This window comes from Alosa sapidissima, chromosome 1, assembly GCF_018492685.1.
Source record: "Alosa sapidissima isolate fAloSap1 chromosome 1, fAloSap1.pri, whole genome shotgun sequence".
In the NCBI taxonomy this organism is placed as follows: Eukaryota; Metazoa; Chordata; class Actinopteri; order Clupeiformes; family Clupeidae; genus Alosa; species Alosa sapidissima.
The window spans coordinates 21,773,119-21,788,250 of NC_055957.1; positions in this window are offsets into that span (position 1 = coordinate 21,773,119).

Sequence of the window (15,132 nt, forward strand, 5' to 3'; positions counted from 1 at the left end):
ACAGGTGCAAATCAAGGTAATTAGTCCATTGTGATGTCATCAGCCTAATGTTAAGTCTATGGGGAAATATTGAGTAGTTTTTAATAAATACTTTAAAAAGTATAAAAGTTACAAAGATGAAAAATACATTGCCCAGATGTCCTAAGTAAGACCTACGTAACATAGTTTGAATGAAGTTTCTACATTAAACGGTTGAAGCTGCATTAATTGCGTTAGAAGAAGAATAAGAAGAAGCCTAGGAAGAACAGTACAGTGCATTTTCATGCACTGTAACTAGCCTACAGTAGAGGTGGAAAGAGAGGAAGACAAGCTAACAAGCAAGGAGGTGGTATGGTGAAGGTTAAAGTTTGTCTGACTCTGTTCCCATCATTAATGACCTTGCATTATGTGGATTAATGACCGAAAATGTCCGGGAGGGAATCATGACGGAAGGGGTGTCATCTTTTCACAATAGGGCCACCACCAACCCAGTAGCCTATCTCGGAGGGAGAACGATGTTAGAGGTAGGTCTAAGACACAAGTTCGGTGAGTTCGTAAATTCAATCTGACACTCTAAAACTTTTTAACCGTCTCTTCAGAGCGTTATTCTATTTTCAGAGTGTGTTGAAGTGGCAATTTACGAACACAATCACTGTTTGGTTTCAAGCAAAGATTCTAGAGCGCTACGCGCAAGATGGATTACTGGCTGGAAAATACGTTGGATATGTTGAAGTACGTTCTATGGGCGCCATTTTAATAAGCTCAGGTGTCGTCACAGATGCTGGCTACCGTGGGAATCCTATGGCGCTGATCCTAAAATGTTATCAATATTTGTTCTTTAAAGCTGTATGTTGAAATTACGAGAAACCCAATAGACCACACCATGTCTAGATCAGTTAAATATATTGTATAAGGACTATGTCGAATTATTTCCGAGGGTAAATTAGGCTAGGGCACTGACATCTGTCCATCATCCACCAAAACTAAGTTCAATAGGCTATGTTTGGGATATAGCTTCGTTAATGTAATTTCGTTGCTTTGTTGGGAAACAAAGTAGTCTAAAGGTAAAGTTAAATTTCATTAATTCGTTACAGTTACTGAATAACTGTAACGTCCATTCCTGCATTAGGCCTAGGCCTACTCATATAGCCTATTAACTTATTGTCTCCATGATTGCTAATTTAAAATATGGATTAGCCTTGACAGCCTAGGCTACATTGTTTCATAGAGATGTGCGTAGTGTAGGCCAGTGATTCCCAACCGGGGGTACGCGTACCCCTAGTGGTACGCGAGCACACTGCAGGGGGTACGTGGAAATTCTAAGGTGATAAGTAGGCCTAATAATCCCGTCAAAAATGATAGTGCATCAGTTTCCCCAGGGAGACAATAGTCTGTGGCACAACCACGCCAAAATCACATAATCAAAACCATAGACTGTATATATAGAACTGGACAGTGTGGCTGCATTCTACAGTGTTCTATGGAATTGAAGCCGCCGAGGCGACGCCATCTTGGAAAATTTGGAGCCAATTTGAAGTGCGGCTGCGCAGCAAAAGTTGAAGCATGCGCAGTGAAGAGGAGTCGCGGTCAGGCACGCCCACTCAGTTGCCACTCAGCGATTTAAACACGCCCCTTGTCAAGTGAAACCCGCCCCCTTCTCCTTTCCACAACGCAGGTCGACTCGGCGCTGAAGGCTAGCTGGCTGGATGAATTTTACGGCTGTGACTGAGTTAGCTAAACAGTACAAACAACAATCGGTTTGTTCTTGTCTGGTAAGTGTTGCGTATCAACTGAAACGTTTTTTTGTCTATTGGTGTTCTTAAATACGTCTAAGAGAGCTTATTATGTTGATTATAGACTGTGACAATTTAGTATGGTGAATACTAATGAGCTAACAACAGAAATGCGGACAGCGAATTACATGCTAACGTTAGCAGCTACATTAACGTTACCGGGAGGCTAAGTTAGTCATTGAAGTGAAGATTAGCACACAGCTCCCTTAACAGTCGATGCATGATATAATTGGTTTTATTAGTTGTTGCTGTTTTCAAATATCATGTATGCCATCTCAACATGGAGTTACCATTGACTGTACATGGGGATTAATAACACTAGACAGTCAGTACAGTATATGATGTGATAAAGCAACGGTATGATGTGATAAAGCAACGCAAGTTAACGTTAACGTAATGTGAAGCATGGACCTCATCAACCTCGTGTTAATGTAACTACTAGCCATTTTTTCTAACGTTAACGACACCTCTGTTAGAGCTACTTCTTTGATGGTAGGTCGGTAGCATAGACTGTAAAAAATAGATCGGTAGGTCAGTAGTTGTAGACCGCATAAGTGAATGATCGATAAATGAAACGCCTGCATTAAACACTAGCTGCTACGCCAAGAACCAGTCACTTCCCAGGGATATCGGTGAACATTTGAGAAAGACCTTAGTTTGTCATCTAACGTCCATGATCAGTCATACTGATAACGTTATTTTTCAAGCTGACGCAAGTTAATAACATTCACACCGCATATTTAAATGTGTAGTTAACATTGTAGGTAGGCTGTGAAGTTTATTGCACACATATATTTAATTAATTGGTATTACTAGTGGTGTTGAGTGCCTGATTAGATGCTTTGTAATGTTGTAAAATTGTCTGACTAACTTTTTATTGTAACTTTCCTTTTTGCAGGTAAGATATGGGTGATGACTGAATGTACTGGAGGTGGCGGCAAGGTGGTCTCCATGGTCTACATTAGTCTGCAAGCAAGGGAATGCCTACGTGAAGATGTTTGGCTGGGGTGGTCTGAGGTGGCATGTCCTCCCCCTTTCTCCAAGTACCCTGACATCCATCTCCCTGACATCATCACCCACCGTCACTGGATCAACCTGAAGCCCCTTATACATGGGACATGGCACAGCACCACTACGTTCTGAAAACACATGACTTTCAATAACTTGCATGGCACCAAGAAAGGTCTGCTTCTGCTCTGAACCTTCTGTTAATGTGACATCATTTATACTTGAGGCTGTACACATCCCTTTGTTTCTATTTTCTTTATTGATGTCACCCAAACTTCAACTTTCTGTATGCCCCTGAACTCACACAAAATGTAAATTGCAATGCGCCATTTAACTAGTGGTGTAGTAGAGTTAGTTAGTTGTAGTGGTGGGTATACTGTGAGCAACCCCAAATGTTATTAAATACATATCCTTGCCTATTTTAAATGGGTTTACTGTGTAGTCCTGTGTATCACGTAGACTATACCACGGTCATTTAACTGCCTTGGTATTTAAGTCAGAGGCCATTGCTTAGTATTTAACTGTAGCCTACACAAAGATGTAGATGTTACAAGAATGTTAATATCAGATTAATTATTGGTTGATACTAAATCAATATTGAATGTTTTTTATTTATTTTGTGTGATCTATCATTCAGAATGCTGCAACATGCCACAATCAGCCAAAGAGGACACATCGTAACTCCTCTCCTAGTTACTCTCCATTGGCTCCCTACAGTAGACAGAATTAAATTTAAATCTCTCACTTTGGCCTATAGGACATTGACTGGATCTGCTCCTTGTTATTTTAATTCAATGATCAAGATATACATCCCCAACCGCCCACTGTGGTCTTCTGATGAACTTCTGTTGTGTCGACCAGTCTTAAACGCTAGGTCAAATTCAAGACTCTTTTCCTCAGTGGTACCATGTTGGTGGAATGAGTTGCCCAGTGCTCTTCGTTCTTGTGATAGTTTTTGGTCTTTTAAGCACTTCTTATACATTATGGTTTGTATGCAGTAGTACTGTTTTATTTTCATTATAGGCTGTTGATTAATTTGACATTGTTTATTATTGATATTCTCCTTAATGTAGTCTTACCATGTTATTGTTATTATATTATTGATTGAATGGGCATTATTATTTATTATTGCTTTCCCCCCTCATTGTTTATTTCATTAGGCTATTGATTGATCCCTGTTTTAAGTATTATATTGTTTTGTATTTGTTAAGGGTAACCATAACCATCATAATGTGGTATTTTCTTATGCACTTGAAACAAAGAATAAAAATGTTTCTTTAAACGTAGTACCACTTTATTTAAATCACACACTGAACAGCAAAGTAGCTTCCTGATTATGTGTAAAATGTTTAGAGTATCCTGTCCTGATGTAGTAGGTCCATGTTCTCATATTTTTACAGCTGACATGAAGGCTGCAGTATTACATTTTTGATTTATAATGGAGCACCCTCTCTGGTGAAAGACTAGCAAGCCTGTGGTAGAGGCATACGATTACAGACATATTGAGAGGGCCTATCAATGAGTTGTCACAGTTTTCAATTTAGACGTATTATTTTGAAATGATGTACGTCTACGGGAGGATTTACCCCGCAAAATGCTACGGGAGGATTTCTCATGCAAAATGCTTCTCCAGCAGTGCAATCGCAGGTAACAACGATACCTTAACGCATTTTCAGATACCGCTGTTCTGAGCATACTAAGCAAATTGGCCATTTCTAACTTTGAATCCCTCCTCACGTTAAGCTATGGTCCAATAATGTGTTCACTAAAACACAAGTAACGTTATTTGTCGGGCTGATTCATAAATGGGCATACCGAGGTTGTCGACCTAGCAGGCTAGGTGGCGTTTTTTGCCATTCGCAAAACTAAGCAAGAGTTAACGTTAATGAAACTTTACATCGCCTTCTCCAGTGACAAAGTATATCCAAATGAAGTTGCAACGATGATGGCGGCAATCACTGGTTACGTTAAACCATTTCAAACAAGTAGGACTGTAAATGATGGTGACTATGGCTAACGTCACTTCGGATCAATATAGCAGAGCCCTTTTACTTTACCCATCAACTGGCTAATAATAGCATGATGTAGCATGCTATGAGCTAATATACTTAGCATCTACGAAAGAACAGAACATATCTTTTTTCACAAAGAATCTGTCACAACCAACAACGATGTCTCTTACCAGCAACTACACAATGTATGACTATCAATATGTATTTAGTCAGACTGTGATAAGATATAGCCTAATGATAATAACAGCAACACTTATTTAGGTTAGATTATGTGTCGAAATCATAGGGTCGAAATCAGGTGTTAAAATAAGTGAGCGATGACGCGGTAGTGTCTGCAGCCAGCTGTCAATCATAGGTGTAAACACGCCCTTTTAGATTTGTTAATATAACCAGAGGTGGGACCAAGTCACTGTTTGGCAAGTCACAAGTAAGTCCCAAGTCTTAGCACTCAAGTCCAAGTCAAGTCCCAAGTAAATACAGAGAAGGGCAAGTCGAGTCCAAGTCCAAGTCTCATCAAAGCCAAGTCGAGTCCAAGTCCAAGTCCCAATCTTTTTCAAGTCCTGAACAAGTCATCAGGTACTCTTCACTTAATAATGACATTATTAGACTGTCGATCATAATTTTAACACTTCCATCTAATCCACAGATTTTTTTTTTATAAATACAGATTAAAATATGTTCAATGTTTCTGTCTTGAAATCTTTTACGATATATGCATGCGCATACAATATACACATGTGCATACCTGAGTAATCTGTACAAAACGGATAGCTACATGACAAATAAAAATATTGTTTTTCCAAATTTCGGAGCCCACTGTAAGGATGAGTAATAATTTGACTGATGGCATTTCACTGCGCTAGGCCACAGATTTGCCTGCAAACAATTTATTAGGCTGTCTGCCAGTGGCGACTCATAAGGGAAGCCAAGGTCAACACTTTTATATTATTTAAAAGATAATAATGACACAGTAATTTTGTTTTAAAGTATTAATTTCTTAAGAAATACTACACATGTGATGCTGTTTATCTCATTTGTAAATGGTGCACTGTCACTTTAAGCCCATTGTGTGCCACTGTCCACACATTCTCATAATGATCTTTTTTACCAGCTCCATTCCTATGGCTAGTCCACAAACTCAAACATTGTTTGTGCCACATGAATAGCACAATATTAACAATGATAAGCATGATATTAAGTTGGCACAAACAGCTTTCATTCCTTTGGAAATAGATGCATGTATGACATGATGCTTGCTTGACATTTTCTGTTTGCAATTAAATGTGAATTATGAGCCTGGTAGCCAGTAGCCACCTAGCTAGCTGAGTGGAATGCGTTTCAATCGGCATATCAATGTGCTTCATGTAAACAAATTATTGAATAGGCCTACTTCAAGACTCACCATTTCCATTAAACAAAGGCAAAGACAACTCTTCATATTCTTGTCCACTTTCCAAATCACAGTGAGTGCAGCCTATGTCATAGTGACCTGGATCTCATAGTTTATAACAGTAGTGAGAACCGGATAAATCCGCAATTTCCCCTAATCTCGTATTTGTTGCCTTCATGATTTCCTTTTATACGTTTCTTATATTTAAAAGAAAATATCAATCATCATCAACAATGACAAGCCAGCTGGAACCTGCCACTCGGTTTCTCTCCCTCTCGTGCGTGCTTAGATGGGGTTCTCAATTAAATGGAGTAGGCTAGCATAAGTTCAAGTTGGATCTTAATGGAGAGGACTCGAAAAGTATCATCTTTATGTAACATGCTGTTGGTGCATTTTGACATTGTAAACGTTCTCTAACAAGAGTGCAAATCAGTTTGCAGTAAAGCTACTAGTTATTAGCTAAATGTTGGTCGTTTCTCTGTCTCTTGGTGCTCTACACACAGTGCGTAACGCATGTGGGGGTAGCGGCAGCACTGAACTGTGCTCTGGACTGGCCGCTTGTCTCCGCTATTTTTTTTTTTTTTAGTCGCGGAGGGAAAACATCTCTGGGGTGACTGGTCCACGATCAGGAAATTTAGTTTTTGACTCGAGACATGTCAAGTCGTCACAAGTCAAAGAGGCAAAGTCCGAGTCAAGTCTCGAGTGAATAGTATTCAAGTCCAAGTCGAGTCGCAAGTCATGCCGAATTTTATCAAGTCAAGTCTGAAGTCATTAAAATCATGACTCGAGTCTGACTCGAGTCCAAGTCATGTGACTCGAGTCCACATGTCTGAATATAACATTAAAAAAAATAATTTCAGCGAGAAAAGAAAAATTGTGTGTATTGAAGCATCTTGAAAACTATTTTTTCGAATAAAAAGTTGTTGATACAAAAATAGTTTTAGATGAGAAAATTGACACGGAAAGTTGGCTACTTGGCCATTGAAATACATGGGGATGGGCGGAGTTACACATTGTACTGCAGCCAGCCACCAGGGGGCTCTGGACTAACGCTCGCATCACTCTTAACAGACGGCACACTGTCCAGTTCTATATATACAGTCTATGCTCGCATCACTCTTAACAGACGGCACACTGTCCAGTTCTATATATACAGTCTATGATCAAAACAGCTGCTTACCTGCAGCCAGAAAAATACTGGTAAGCTATGGATAAATGGCTGAAACGTCCGCTTATTCTTGATTCAGGTCAGAGTTCAGAGGAGCCCACCGAGAAACGCAAGAAAGAGGCCAAACTGAAACCAAGGCAGTACAGTGAAAAATATATATTATATGGATTCATTTCTACTTCTGCGGACCCACCGCAGCCTCGGTGCTTCTTTTGCGGTGAAGTCCTGGCTAATAGTGTGATGAAGCCAGCCCATTTACAGCGACACCAGAGCACCAAACACTCGGGAAGTGTCGATAAAAGTGAAGAATTTTACAGACGAAAGCTGTCAGAATTTAAGTCGGGTCAGACTGTAATGATGAAAGCCACGAGTGTGTCAGTCAAAGCACTCGAGGCATCTTACGCAGTGTCCCTGCTTGTGGCTAAATAAAAAAAGCCTCACTCAATTGTTGAAGAACTCGTTCTCCCTGCAGCGACTGCTTTGGCTGAAATTATGATAGACAAGAAAGCAGCCGACGCACTCAAGAAAGTTCCCCTGTCGAATAACACCGTATCCCGTCGGATCAATGACATATCTGTTAATATTATTGGACAAGTGGTGAACAAAATCAAACTAGCCGGTCAGTTCGCTTTGCAGCTGGATGAAATGACCGATGTGAGTGGAGAAGCGCAGCTCCTGTCCTTCGTGCGTTACAAAGATGTGTCGGACATAAACGAGCACATTTTATTTTGCAAAACGCTGCCAGGAAAGACAACTGGGGAAGTTATTATTTCCAAGTTATAGACAGCTTCTTCAAAGAACATGATCTGCAGTGGAAAACCTGCAGCCACATCTGTACAGATGGAGCAGCTGCGATGACAGGGTGCGTAAAGGGACTGTTTGGACACGTAAAAAAGGTAAATCCCGACATTAAATGGATGCATTGTATTATTCACCGTGAAGCACTGGCTAGCAAGAGAATGAGCCCTGATTTAAGTGCTGTTATGGATGATGCTGTGAAGATAATAAATTTCATCCAATCTCGGCCATTGAATCACAGACTGTTTGAAACTCTTTGTCATGAGAACGGCACAGAGCACGATCAACTATTGCTTCACACAGACGTCCGCTGGCTGTCTCGTGGGAAAACGCTACTGAGACTTTATGAACTTCGCAATGAAGTTTTTGTGTTCTTGACGGAGCATCTGCATCCTCTTGCTGTGGAGTTTGAGGATGCCAAGTGGGTGGCACGCCTGGCATATCTTGCTGATGTGTTTACCAAACTTAACAAGCTCAACCTATCACTTCAGGGGAAGGAGTCACATATCCTGAAATTGTATGACAAAGTTCAAGGATTCACAAAAAAGCTCAAACTATGGGAGAGGAAATGTGATGTGGGAGATGTGAGCTGTTTCCCACTACTCAATGCCCATCTTGCCACCACTGATGTTGCCAGGGGTCCAGTGGTCAAACTGGTGCAAGCACATCTGTCCAAACTCTGCACTGATTTCAGTCATTATTTCCAGGACATTGAAAAAAAGTCAGAAAGACTGGATTGGGTGAGGAACCCATTCATTGTGAGTGAGAGCAGCAACAGCCTTCCTGCAAGGCTGCAGGAGCCTCTGATGGAATTATCATCTGACCGTGGGCTGAAGATGGCATATGCTGAGAAGACATTGACTGAGTTTTGGTGTGATGTGGAGAAGGAATATCCTGAACTGGGAAAACATGCACTGATTGAACTTTTGCCTTTTGGTTCTACTTATATGTGTGAGGTGACCTTCTCAGCTTTGACACACATCAAAACCAAGCAGAGGAACAGACTGGATGTGGAGACCAGCCTGGTAACAGCTGTTTCCACACTGCCCCCAGAACTATCAAAGCTTATGAAAGACAAGCAAGCTCAAGTGTCTCATTAAAGCTCACATGACTGATGAAAAGAAACTGCTAGGCCTATTAGTGAGTCTGAATATTATTTTGGTAAGTGTTTTGTTCCTGGTTTAAAGTTTAAATGCCTGTTTAAAGGGGACTTATTCAAAGGGGCTCCAGGTTTTTTTGTGGTAGGCCTAAATGTTACAAGATATATATATATATATATATATATATATATATATATATATATATATATAGCAAAGACAAGTTGATTATTTTGATTTCATATTTATTTATTTGGTAATATTACTTATTTATTTTCAAGGCAACATATTCATTTTTATGCTTAATTTGAGTTAAAATTAAGAAAATGCCTGAGAATTAAAGAAGATGAAAAAGTTATTTTCAATAATCAATTATGTTATACTTTTGAATAATCATTAGCACGTATGAGTGAGGGGGTACTCATGGTATGACAAAAAGGCTCAGGGGGTACACAAGACAAAAAAGGTTGGGAACCACTGGTGTAGGCTACAGCACACATTCTCTCCCTGCGCCTCTCTCCCTCAAACGGGTTCAGCCTAGCCTGACGAGCCAGACCCACATTAAAATGTAGGGTCTGGGCACTCACCGTTCGCAGTGCTCAGTCTGAGGGGCGGGATAATCAGTTGTCTTTCAAATTCCCTCTGCACGCAATAGGACAGCGGCAGCGCTATGAGTCCCATGCGTTTCCCACCAGCGGAGCTAGTTGGCTAGTTCAAACGTTTGCCAACTTAATAAAAGCTTAACTCGTGTCACACTGTTTGCCAACAGCAACATCCATCTTATTTGTTTTCAAGTAGCAGGGAATTCAAGCCAAACCGTTGGAACTCTGCCATCAATCATTATGTTAAGTATTACAACCGACTCGGGGATTGAATCCGGGTCGCTGGCTTGGCAGGCAGGAGTGCTAACCACTGTGCTATGGTCCAGGTAGACATAAGACTCAAATGCAGAGGTTCAAATCAAAACATTTTGTCTTGTTTATTCCACAAAAAGCTCAGAAACAGAGTCCATAAATCAGTTCAGCAAAAAGGAGGAAAAAAACTGAAAATCCAAAATTAGAAACATTGCTTGGCAACAAAAGGCACTTCCGAAATCAGAGATCAACAAATAAGAGCAGCAAAGTCAATGAACACAAAAGGTTTTATTCTTAGCTAGTCAAAGAATTCAAAAGAGCTCACCAGGGACGTGTGGAGTTGACAAAGTCTCAGTGGCCAACAAACAGAAAACCGGAACTTAAATACAAGTACTAATTGGTCACATGACACTAACTCATTAACAACAGGTGGTGAGAAACAAAAATGGAGGAAAACACAAAGGAAAGGCGTGGCCCGGAGCACATGGCAAACCAAAACACAAGATCAAGGACCTGTCACATAAAGACAGCCGAAACAAAACAAACAAGACAGGTAAGTGTTCAACAGTGAACCCTGGAGGCCAAAAAAGACAGAGCACCCTAACAGGACCCCCCCCTCTAGGAACATCTCCGGATGATCTGTGGACAGTCAGGGTGAGTGCGATGGAAGTCTCTACAAAAGAGTCTTGTCCACAATGTTCCGGGCCGGCACCCAGGAGCGCTCTTCAGGGCCGTAGGACACGGCGAGAATTGAGGAGCCGGCGGACAGTGAAAACTGGCCCACCATCAATGACACGGGGAGGAGGCGGGGCCTTGGAGGCAGGTGAATGAGGGGAGGACAGGACAGGGCGCAAGAGGGAAACATGGAAAGTGGGGTGAATTCTGAGGGACCGGGGCAACTGGAGCCGATACAGTGGGCAGTGCTTCGAATTGGCCAGCTTCACTCGCGGTCCGCGCGTGGGATCACGCGGTATCACGCGACTTTAATTTGTATTTTTCCAGTGAGACGCTGCAACAACCCAAACAACCGGTAGATGGCTCAAGTGAGCAGGGTGTCTCGTAAAAAGAAATGGAGCCTGGAAAACCCTACACAGACTTCACTACAGACTTCAGCAGACTGGTTTAGAAATAATATAATAGCCAGAAATATGCCTTGCCCTAATAAAGAAATATTTGGTTAACTGCGAGTGAATCCCGTTTGCAGCCGTAGAGACGCAGGACAAATTAAACATTCTGGTTTTCTCCGAGTGCAACGATGATAGACAGACATCATTTGGACAAAATATAGAGTATTAACCTCCGTTGCTCAGCCAAATGCCTTCCTGTTACGTCCTGTTATCACGGAGTTAGGCCTACAGGCGATAAACGATTTTTGATGGTCACAAGTTTACTTCATTAGGGACTGTTCGTTATTTATTTAAGGGGCTACCGGAGGAGTTTGGGGAGCATTAGTCCAAAAAGACGTGACCCTCCCTCGCCAGCAATACATTTTTCTATGACCCTCCAAAGTGATTATGAAAAAATCACTGTAAACTTTTTCCGGGTTTATCGCCTACTGTATTTTAACGTTTTCACATATTTGCCCATAAGCCGTTTATCATAGGCTATCACGAAACCAAACTACAAAGGCGAACACTTTAACAGGGGGAATTAATTGGGCATGAATCATGCTGAACGCTATTTCGCTACCTTAGAATAATAAGGTTCTATCTGCGTTTTGAGTAGGTACAACCGGGACGATTGAAACGGGGACGAATGAAACATTCCGGTTTTCTCCGAGTGCAACGATGATAGACAGTCATCATTTGGACAAAACATGGAGCATATTAACCTCCGTTGCTCAGCCAAATGCCTTCCTGTTACGTCCTGGTATCACGGAGTTACGAGCGATAAACGATTTTTGATGGTCACAAGTTTACTTCATTAGCGGTTTATTTTTTTGGATTATTAAAGAGTGTTTTTCATTTAAAGGTTTGACTTCGTGCTTATTCAGTAGAGCATTTAGTGCTCTCCCCAATCCCAGACGTTCACATTGCATGTTTGTTTGTAAAGGATGCAACCGCGAGATAGGCTATGCGTTTGACAATAAGTTGTTAACAGAACCAAGACATATAGCCCAGCAGCAATCTAGGGACTGATCGTTATTTATTGAAGGGGCCACCGGAGGAATTTTGAGTGCTTCAGTTGGAAGTTGCATGACCCTCTCTTGCCTGCTAGAAATTGTTCAATGACCCTCCGACAGAATTGTTAAAAAAAGACATGACCCTCCCCTGCCAATTGTCTTCCGCCCGCGCCACAGCCACACACTTTGTGATAACATTCTTAAATCAATCTTTCCCGTGAGCTTGCATGCTACCAGTCCTTCCTTTTCAAATGTGTTGCGCCTGTTTGCACAATTTCACAAATAATCATATGTGATTAATAGTATGACAAATAATCCCTGTGCACGGGGACCGAAACAATGCATGCCAACTTTTTCCGTGTTTATCACGTATTTTAACTTTCCCCGCTGTCTTGCCGTTTTAATGTTTTCCCGTAGAATATCCCATATTTGAATACTCTCATAACAGCCCTGCCATCGGGCCTGTCTCTGTGTTGCCCTGTTGCTACCCCTTGCCCTTCCAAAGAAACAGATGTCTTCAAATCATCGTTTTCCTTGCTTGAAGGCGAACTTAGAGTGATAAACCTATTTAAGTTTAACGGCGCGATTGTCGTGAGAGCACGATTCATTGGCGCTTGCATGTTCGGCCTTATGTCTACGTGCGCACCTGAGGCTACTCAGCTGCAAGAGAAATAATTTCCCCTCTTTGTATGTTCACTGCAAGTTGGCCTACCATAACTTACCAACTCTGCACTGTAGATTTTTCTGTGAAATAAGCAAATGTATTTGTTCAACTTTATGAAGCAGAATTACGCATAGGGTACTTGGAACATAATACATTTGACAAAGGACAGATGAATGTTGCTAGTGACAAAATATTAACTTTCAGTGTTTTACGATGTCTTTGTCATGGGGAAGTGTTTTTCCCCATGCATTTATTCTAGGTTACTGTCAGTGACTGCCGTGAGAGAAGCGGGTTCTGTGTTTCGTTCATGTCAGTGACTGACGAGAGAGAAGCGGGGTCAGTGTTGTGTTGCGTTGCGTTAATTTATTTTCATTGGGCATACCGTGCCGTGCCGTCCACAGCTTTTCAGTTCTGACAAAGCCAAAATTACTAATTTTGAAACAATGAGTGCAGGAAGCGCGTTTGTATGGTTATATTGCTTGACGGGGGGGCCCAAGCAGCTTTCAGCCATAAGGCTACTTTGAGAACATTTCAATTCACCCGACACTAATATTCAAAATGTTGAAAACTATTTCGGCATAGCCTATAAAGCAGTTTAATTAAATGGAATGTTAGTTGTAAACAAACGAGCTACTTGGTGAGGCTTGGCCTCACAGATGCGCTCGTGCCTTAGATGGCAGGAAAAATCTTCACGATAGGCCTATTAACTAACCACCCGATTCACGTTGGCTGGGGGGAAGGGGGGCCATCAGACAATTGTGCCCAGTTAATCCGGCCCTTCCCCCAAAAAATCACACCTTCCCACCTCTGACAGCTTAAAAGAAGTCAAGAGGACTCCTTACTCACAGACCTATTCGGTTTTGAAATCCTATGCAGCTACAGGAGCTTCCAATCGCGAGGAAGCAATTTTGCATTGTATAACTAACATGCAATAACGCCGCCAACAACAACCAAAACTAGGCTAATCATTGTCAACATGTAAATTAAATGTAACATTATTGTGAATCAAATTAAAATGTTCTCTTTTGCAAACGTAGGCATAGTAACAGAATCATTTAATAATGTTACAAGATACTACATCAATCCGTATGTTTCATTGGGCTACTAGGCTATTTGTTTTGCCTTGATTCATTTAGGCTAGGCCTTTTTATTCAGGGGCCATATTCACAAAGAATTTTAAGGCTAAAAGTAGCTCCTAACTGGCTAATTTAGGAGCAACTCCTAAAAATAATGGGCGTGTCACTCCTAACTTTAGGACTTTAGGATTTTTTCACAAAAAGTAATTCACGAAGCATTTTAGACCTAAAAGTAGCACCTAAGTCTGGGACAGCTTAAGTCGAGAGGACTCCTAACTCACTAAGACCTATTCATAAACAGCTTTTTTGTGGCATTTTACGTTGCAATGTTTTGAAATAGCCTATGCGCAACAGGAGCTTCCAATCGCGAGGGAACAATTTTGCATTCATAAAAGGGATGCAATAACGCCACCAACAACAACACAAACTACTCATTGTTAACATGTAAATGAAATGTAACGTTTCATTGTGAATCAAATGAAAATGTTCTCCTCTTTGCAAACGTAGCCTAGGGAGTTTTGCCCCAGCAAAACTCCACGTGCTGGTCATCTACCGCCCTCCAGGCCAACTAGGCGACTTTATTGACGAACTTGACACTCTGCTATCCTCCATCCCTGAGCATGACTGTCCGCTTCTTGTTCTCGGTGATATGAACATCCACTTAGATGCCCCAGGCTCAGCGGACTTTTTGGCCCTGGTCCACTCCTTTGACCTCGAACTGGTTCAAAGCCCACCGACTCACAAAGCTGGCAAAGAGCTTGACTTGATTTTCACTCGGAACTGCAGCACAGACACCCTCACGGTGACACCTCTCCATCTTTCTGACCACTTCTTCATCCAGTTCAACGTCAGCCTGACAGAACAGCCTCCGGCTCCTCAGCCGATGGTCACGTTCCGCCGCAACATCCGGAACCTGTCTCCAACGCACTTCTCCTCTGTGGTTGCCTCCGGTCTACCTCCACTCAACACCTTCTCCTCTCTGGAGGTCAATGAAGCCACTGACTCGCTCTGCTCCACACTGACCTCGTGTCTAGACGAGCTGTGCCCTCTTACCACAAGGCCAGCTCGATCCAAACATTCTCATCCATGGCTAAATGATACCCTCCGATCGCAGCGCACCAAACTCAGAGCCGCGGAGAGGAAATGGCACAAATCCAAACTAGCTGACGAC